Source organism: Protomyctophum parallelum, assembly GCF_964188405.1.
Source record: "Protomyctophum parallelum genome assembly, chromosome: 21".
NCBI classification, from domain to species: Eukaryota; Metazoa; Chordata; class Actinopteri; order Myctophiformes; family Myctophidae; genus Protomyctophum; species Protomyctophum parallelum.
The window spans coordinates 34277354-34285801 of record NC_139713.1 but is presented as its reverse complement, the minus strand read 5'-3'; the positions used below and the strand labels follow the sequence as shown (position 1 = coordinate 34285801).

General features: G+C 42.4%; 1 protein-coding gene across 1 annotated transcript in view; it reads left to right on the top strand.

Annotated features, from left to right (window-relative positions):
- The window catches only part of LOC310878956 (netrin receptor DCC-like), a 122052-nt gene that overhangs the window by 41348 nt on the left and 72256 nt on the right, over window positions 1–8448 (top strand). The gene's annotated exons all lie outside the window — the stretch shown is intronic.

Below are 8448 nucleotides of genomic sequence, written 5' to 3'. Positions count from 1 at the left end.
TGCCAAACTGATCATTTCGGGAGTTGACTTAGCTCTGCCATATAATCGATAGATCTAGATATAGTAGATGCAGTAGATCAGCTGAAAGAGGCCTATAAATCCCAGCACAACAACGAATAAAATAGATCCATTATTTATCTTTAGAGCAGTAAACTCCAAACCTCTGGGCATAGTAAACAGCATGTAAACAGAAAAACAGGATTTCAGTCTCAGATGGCTATATATGGTATCACTCCACCTCCCAAATCTGTCCACTCTAAAAGATTCCTGTCATTTAAGGCTAGCTCAGAGTCAACAGGGCTATTTTTAATCTCCACCAGGACTGTGTGGCATGCATGTGGCGCGCGTGTGTGTGCGTGCGACGTCACGTGCGCGTGTGTGGTAGGTTTGGGCAGGCTAGGTTATAACTACCCCAAAAAGGAGGCAAAACGCTGGCATCGTGCTGTCTCTGCTATAATTGGCAGATGCCAAATACAGTATATACGGGCAGAGGCTGTTACTTATGAGTGACACACTGAGTGACATGTCCCTGACATATCTGGCGTGTCACTGAGTGACATGCCTATTGTAGCGTGAAAACAAATGCCGTGACGTGAATGCGCACACGCTATGTTTATGTCCGTTGTTTGTGAACATAAATACATTGTTAAAATGTGTGTGTGTGTGTGTGTGTGCGCGTGCTTGTGCGCGTGTTCAGCTATAATCTCAGAAATCAGCTGGAGTGATTTGACCGTGTACACTGGGAGCTTTAACCCATTCTGACCTGAGATCAGATTCATACGAGGTTTCCACTGGACACACACTGGTCTGATTATAACCCATTCTGACCTGAGATCAGATTCTAGAAATGTCAGTCGCTCCTCGATTTTTCAAAAATAGCAGACCTACAAGCTCGTATCGCGCCACCCGGTGGCGCGATATGAGCTTGTAGATCTGCTATTTTTCAATAGCTAAAGCATAACATGATGCCGACACCAAAATGGGTGCCCGTTCAGATGGGTTAAGTCTTGGCCCATAACTAAACTGCACGTTGGATCATCTGAATGTATTTTTCCTTTGGTATTTCTGTCTGTTAGTTCCAGCAAGAGGAGCTCAGTGGGAGTTCTTTTCCGAGGTCAGAGAGGCTGCATCTGAGATCAGTATTGTTACTCCGCGTTGAGTCGATGCGGATGTCAGTCAATTTGAAGTGTACAGCTCGGGCTAATATTGCAGGAGTTCATTTATCAAAGTTTCTATTGATTGCAGCTCAGTTTTGATATGGAGGAGCTCGGTACTGACACCATTATGCTGACCTCCGTGTTTGTCTTTGGTGTTGAGTAAACAGCAACAGCTCGCGGACGTGGCTGCGAGGCTGCTGCTGCTGCTACAAATTATCTTCCTCATTGTCCCTAGTGTCTCTCAAGTATACTCAAACAGGAACAGCGGAATACAATCTTAAAGTGAAATGGCTTAAAGGGATTGTGACATTTAAAAAAAAGGCTGTATCCTGCTGACAGCTGAACGTACGGCTGAACGTACGAACATATAATATATAGTTGTAAGAAGTTCACCACCGCGGAGGTTGTGGGTTTGAATCCACCCACCGCGGTGCTTCCGGCTCTGTCCAGCGTCTGTGTGAACACAATTGACCCATTTTCCCGGGGAAGCTGTCTCTGCGTGTATTTCTACGGGCTGGGCAGCGCCTGCATGTCGCAGGGAGTGTTGGGCGGGAGGAGTAGGATGATCCAAGGCTCCACGTCCTCCCGGTGGGGGCTCCTCACTGGCAGCTGACTCAGTAGGATATGACTGTACGTCCTCCCCTTAGAGTATATATATTTATAGAGAAGGCACCCAGAGGAAATCTTGAGGCGAAATGGACATAGTGGCCGAATGAAGGTATTGCAGCCTGGCCCCAAACACATGAACGCGCTGTCCGTTGACTATCATTGTACACGTTCACAATGGACGACGCTCGTGCGCGTTCAACGGCAGCGCGTTCATGTGTTTGGGGCCACTCACCATTGCAATCCGTCCCAGAATGCACTCTGTTCCTACCAGGAAGGAGGAGTGAATCCGCCTCATGCGCTTTTGAGCAACTCAATTGCAAGTGGATGGGAGAGAACTCGGGTGTCTTCTCTATAGATATATATACTCTATGGTCCTCCCGGTGGGGGCTCCTCACTGGCAGCTGACACAGTAAATGGTAAATAAAAATAAAATGGTAAATGGTGCATTTATATAGCGCCTTTATCCAGGCGCTTTACAGAGATTGTGCATTACATTCACCCATTCACACGCACATTCATACACCGATGGCAGCGGAAACCATGCAAGGCACAACTAGCACATCGGGAGCAATTAGGGGTTCAGTGTCTTGCTCAAGGACACTTCGACAGTAACTCTGGGGGAGCCCGGGTTCGAACTGGCAACCTTACGGTTCCCATCCAGGCACTCTACCCCTGAGCCACCGCCGCCCCTAGTAGGATATGACTGTACGTCCTCCCGGTGGGGGCTCCTCACTGGCAGCTGACTCAGTAGGATACAACAGCAGTGACAACCCAGAAATGTGTTGTGGAGGAATTCTTTGGCATATAACGATTAGTGCATTGGGGAGAAAATGGGATAAAAAGCAAAATAATAATTATAATACATAATTATAGTAATAGAGTCAAACCAGGATCTGAATGTGCAGTCTAAAAATTATAATTGATTATAATGTCAATTTGTGATAGAGCTTTGTACAGATGTACAATCTGTTGTTTTCCTTTTGAAATTTACTCTCAATATGCAGCACATATACTATAACATCTAACATGATTTATTTAATATTTTAATAATGATTGAAAGGATATCCCCTTGAGATGCAGTATCTCATTTTAGAGGGAAAAAACATTACATACACAGGGGGGGTCCTATACCCAGGGAAAAACATTACATACAGTTACACAAATACACAGTGCAGCCATTTGTTTATCTTTCTTTCTTTCTTTCTTTCTTTCTTTCTTTCTTTCTTTCTCTCTGCTTCTCTTTCCCCATCCATCCAAAAATGTTTGTTTTAATTTAACAGAGACAGACATGTACAATATGTCCACATGATATACCTGCCAATAATTACATCTCTCTCTCTCTCTCTCTCTCTCTCTCTCTCTCCCTCTCTCTCTCTCTCTCTCTCTCTGTTTCTTTGTTTCTCTTCCTCTCTCTCTCTCTCTTTCTGTCTCTCTCAGTAAATCACTAAACCTTGACAGCTCAATCGTTTTGGCAATGCCACACACACACACACACACACACACACACACACACACACACACACACACACACACACACACACACACACACACACACACACACACACACACACACACACACGTTTAATGAGGTCATCGGCTCTCTGTCCTTCAAGTGATTCTCTCGCTCTCATATATGCCATACATGTTGTGCATTTGTATTCTTCAAATATTCCAAACTTCCATACTTTAAAAAATAAAACAATTCCATCTGAAATGGATGTCAGCGAACACACTACAGCCGTGGATGATGATGATGATGTTTCAGTGTGAAAAATGAGACATTTAAAATGCATCAGATTCACATCCGGAGTGCAGTCGGTCTCACTGACTCTCTGACAAAACTGAAAGTTTTGTCACTCAAGGAGACGAGGGACGATTATGAATAGCTGCATGATATATATAGGCTATAGCTGGCATTGTTTCAGCTATAGGCTCACTTCCTTATAATAAATTATAGTCAGTCAAATTATCCATAATTAACCCATTCTGAACGGGAACCCATTTGGTGTTATAGCATCATGTTATGCTTTAGCTATTGAAAAATAGCAGATCTACAAGCTCATAGCGCGCCACCGAGTGGCGCGCTACGAGCTTGTAGGTCTGCTATTTTTGAAAAATCGAAGAACGACTGACATTTTTAGAATCTGATCTCAGGTCAGAATGGGTTAATCAGACCAGTGTGTGTCCAGTGGAAACCTCGTATGAATCTGATCTCAGGTCAGAATGGGTTGTACCCCCCCCCCCCCCCCCCCCCCCCCCCCCCCCCATATTTTCAGGAATTTGTAGAATCGTCCACAGCAGGTCTAACTGGGTTAATTATAGTGTTGTAGAATTCAAGTCCACATTTTCATTCATGCAGTCTCGTCTCGGTCCTGCACATATTTTGACTCAACGAGTCCACTCGAGTCACGAGTAGTTACTACAATACAATGAATTAATACAATACAATGAAATAAATTAATTATATACCCATATTATGAGGAGTCTCATTTATATAAGAGAGCTGTCTGGTGCTTATAGACATCTTAACAGTGCAGCTGACGTGCCTGCCTGCTCTCTGGAGTTTTCTGCATGGCTACAAACACAAACCGTGTCTCAGTCTCGACTCGGTCTTGGTACCAAATAAGTAGTGTTGTTGTAGTCGAGTCCACCTACAACACTACTTAACCCATTCTGACCTGAGATCAGATTCATACGAGGTTTCCACTGGACACACACCGGTCTGATTAAACCCATTCTGACCTGAGATCAGATTCTAAAAAAATGTCAGTCGTTCTTCGATTTTTTAAAAATAGCAGACCTACAAGCTCGTATCGCGCCACTCGGTGGCGCGATATGAGCTTGTAGATCTGCTATTTTTCAATAGCTAAAGCATAACATGATGCCGACACCAAAATGGGTGCCCCGTCAGAATGGGTTAATTATGGTTATCATTTTGTTATAGTTATCGTGTTCAGTGTGAACGTTGTTCACGTGTACTCAATTTGGTATTTGATTGGATTACTTGCTTACTTAATGTATGTACTTGTATGCACTTTTGTACTTTGTTGCGCTTGTTTACTTGATTAGTGTTCTTGTATTTGTGTTATTGTACGTGTGTAGTTACTAGTGTACTGGTGTACTCGACTGCTGTACTTGAGTATTTTGTTACTTGACTGGTGTAAGTAAGTCATTTGAGTAATTGATTGTAGTGACTGCTACACTGGACTACTTGTTTAGCATGATGGAATACTATAATTTGTGCATTCTTAATTTAAGTACCTGCATACTTGACTTGCAATTGGGTGTGTCTATATTTTAAATCTCTCTCTCTCTCTCTCTCTCTCTCTCTCTGGAACATCTTGTCAATGTCAGTCAGGGTGTCTATTGGTATGCAGCATGTGTATTCCGCCCCACCCCCACAGCCCTTCTCTTCTCTTCTCTTCTCTTCTCTTCTCTTCTCTCTCTTCTCTTCTCTTCTCTTCTCTTCTCTTCTCTTCTCTTCTCTTCTCTTCTCTTCTCTTCTCTTCTCTTCTCTTCTCTTCTCTTCTCTTCTCTTCTCTTCTCTTCTCTTTCTCTTCTCTTCTCTTCTCTTCTCTCTCTTCTCTTCTCTTCTCTTCTCTTCTCTTCTCTCCTCTCCTCTCCTCTCCTCTCCTCTCCTCTCCTCTTCTCTTCTCTTCTCCTGCTTCCTTCATTTCATTCCGTTGTAATCTGTTCTATTCTACGATATGTATTCTGTTCCACTTTAAGTTCATCTAGAATTGTGTATTCTGTTTTACTATATTCTATTTCAATATAATCTATTATATTCCACTGTGATATTGTTTTCTATTGCATTCTGATCTAATCATTTTATATTCTGTTATACTGTATTACATATAATAGTATTACATACTATTATGTTATGCTGTGCTATATTATTCTCTTGGACTCTGTTGTGCTCTACTGTAGTCTCTTGTTGCAACAGAATAATATACTATTCTATTGTAGTCTGTTGCACGCCTTTCCATTATATTCTGTTGACCAAAAAACAGTTGATATATCACACATTGGCACGCGCGCCGGTAGACACTGTGACTGTGAATGAACATGCTCTATACAGTAGCTCTACACACTACAGTAGATGTGAGGACCCCCTGTTGAACACTCTACACACTACAGTATAGATGCAGTGCTTCTTGCAAGTGTCTGCCTTTCAGCTCCCCAGGGGGAGCTGCAGTTATTGTACATTTAACCCATTCTGACCTGAGATCAGATTCACACGAGGTTTCCGCCGGACACACGCTGGTCTGATTTAACCCATTCTGACCCGAGATCAGATTCTAAAAAAATGTCAGTCGTTCTTCGATTTTTCAAAAAATAGCAGACCTACAAGCTCGTATCGCGCCACTCGGTGGCGCGATACGAGCTTGTAGATCTGCTATTTTTAAATAGCTTAAAGCACGACATGATGCCGACACCAAAATGGGTGCCCGGTCAGAATGGGTTAAGTACAGTAACTTAGAGCAGCCTATTGCACATTGTACATTTAAGTACAGTAACTAAAAGCAGGCTTTACGGGGGGACCCCCCCCTGCTTAACTTAGCACTTACTGTACACAGTGTGACACCATGTGCTTCTGTTTTACGTGTATAGTATCTAGTAGGAGTGTAATTGTAACGCTACATTTTCACCAGCAATACGGCGATACGATACATATATACAGATATTGGTTCATTCATGGCGAGGCGATACGATGCAATTCAATTTCGATAGTGCAGGTTTTTTTTAAGGGAAACCTTTATTAATAAATAAGTGAACATGGTTATTCTCTGGCAAATACATGATGGACAGTGACAAGTGTAGCAACATTGAATGGAAAGGTATTTACCGGTAAACCCCCCCTCTTTGCTAACTTTCTAATTACAACGCACAAATACCTATCGAAACTTAACTTATCAAACAAATACTTATGCCTCAAACTATTAAATCGGAATATTGATTTGACATGCTCAAAATGTTGTCATTTTTGCTGTTCTCAACCAGAGAGAAACGATTGGAATAAAGTAACGTTCACATGCTGATATTTTCACCCCCCCCTGTGTATATTAGACTGTCTATTGTCTGTGATTTGGGATATTGTACTATTGTGATAAAGTGTAAAATATTAATATCGGATTGGGAAAAATCGGGATCAAATGATATAATCCATGTATCGGGAGCAATGCTTTTTTATCGTGACATTCCTGCTGTCAACCATGAAAATTCATTTTTTTTTTAAATATATTTTTTATCCCATGATTTTGTAACCCATTTTTCACCCCTGTGTCAATCATCTAATGTGATCCTGGGCTCTACACACCCTCCACCAACCTAGTCCCCATATATGGGGGACAGGGGGAGAGCAACGGACTTGAACTCATGCTTCCTTCATGCCTGAGTGTCCAAGTTGCTCCTTTACACCTGATAGGGGGGGAGTTTCCCTGGTTGGACGTAGCGCGTGGAAGGAACACGTTATCCCAACCAGTTCCTTTCCCCTCTATCAGGCGCCCCGGCTGGCCAGGGGGAGGCAGTTTAGTGACCAGGATTACTGCATGTTTTTTGTGAGGGTACCTACCCTATAGGGGACACGGGGAGAACATGCAAACTCCACACAGAAAACCATGAAAATTCCCTTTGATCAAACATTTGCAACTTCATACTTACATACGGGACATCTGGCAGTACTGCCAGATGTCACGTGGCGTGCTGTTTTTTACGCCATTAAAGGTCCTGTCAGCATCTGCTTTCCATGTTGTTTTTGTAGTGTTTTTGGACCTTATTGTGAAGTAATGCGTTGAAGTAATGTGTTTCCTGTATTCCATCGTAGTTATGTTACCTGTCTTGAAGTGTGTTATTGCATGCATATTTTGCAAGTTTTGAAGGGTAATGTGATTCCTGTCTTCCATTGTAGCTGTAGCGCTTACCATGCCTTTGCCTCACCACCTCTGATTTGCGGTTCATTAATTGTGTCTTGTTTCCCCCAGCCAATGCATGTGCTGATTGATTGATTGAGTTCACCTGTGTCCTGTTCTTGTGCCTATTTAAGCCCTGTGTTCTTTGTCGGATAATTGCTTTGTATCTGAGCCGAGTTTCCAAGTCTGTTCTTGTTTGCTACCGTGTTGCTCTAGTCTACTGCAAACCTCTGTTAAATAAACTTCCACTTCTAGATCCTGACTTCCTTGCATGTGTGGGTCCTACTTGAAAAATATCTTGACAGGTCCATGTACTTGGCTGCCATATGACCTACTTTCCAAAAGCCAGAAAATGCATGCCAGTGCGACTGCGTTGGACATATTAGTGGTGCACACATTATGTACATTATCCATAATTGATGAACACTCGAACTTATGAACTCAATCCCACCGGCAAGTATTCAGCTCTGTTGGGTTTGCTAGTTTTTGTTTGAACTTTTTTCAAAACATCGGTTTTGTAACTTCTTTGAAACTAAATGAGGAGTGCTCTGCGGTGTTTCAGTGGGTATACTCCCCAGCCTGCTATATATTAACTGTAACTGTACACAGCTGGATAGTTGTTTTGCACTCTTTCATTGTTTCGTTCCGTCCCTCCAGTTCAGTGTCTCATAGTCATACTTTTAAAAATGCTTTCAAATATATTTCCTATTCAACGGGGAAACACGGTATTCATGCTTTTAAAATGACATTCAAAGCAAACAAGTCAAACT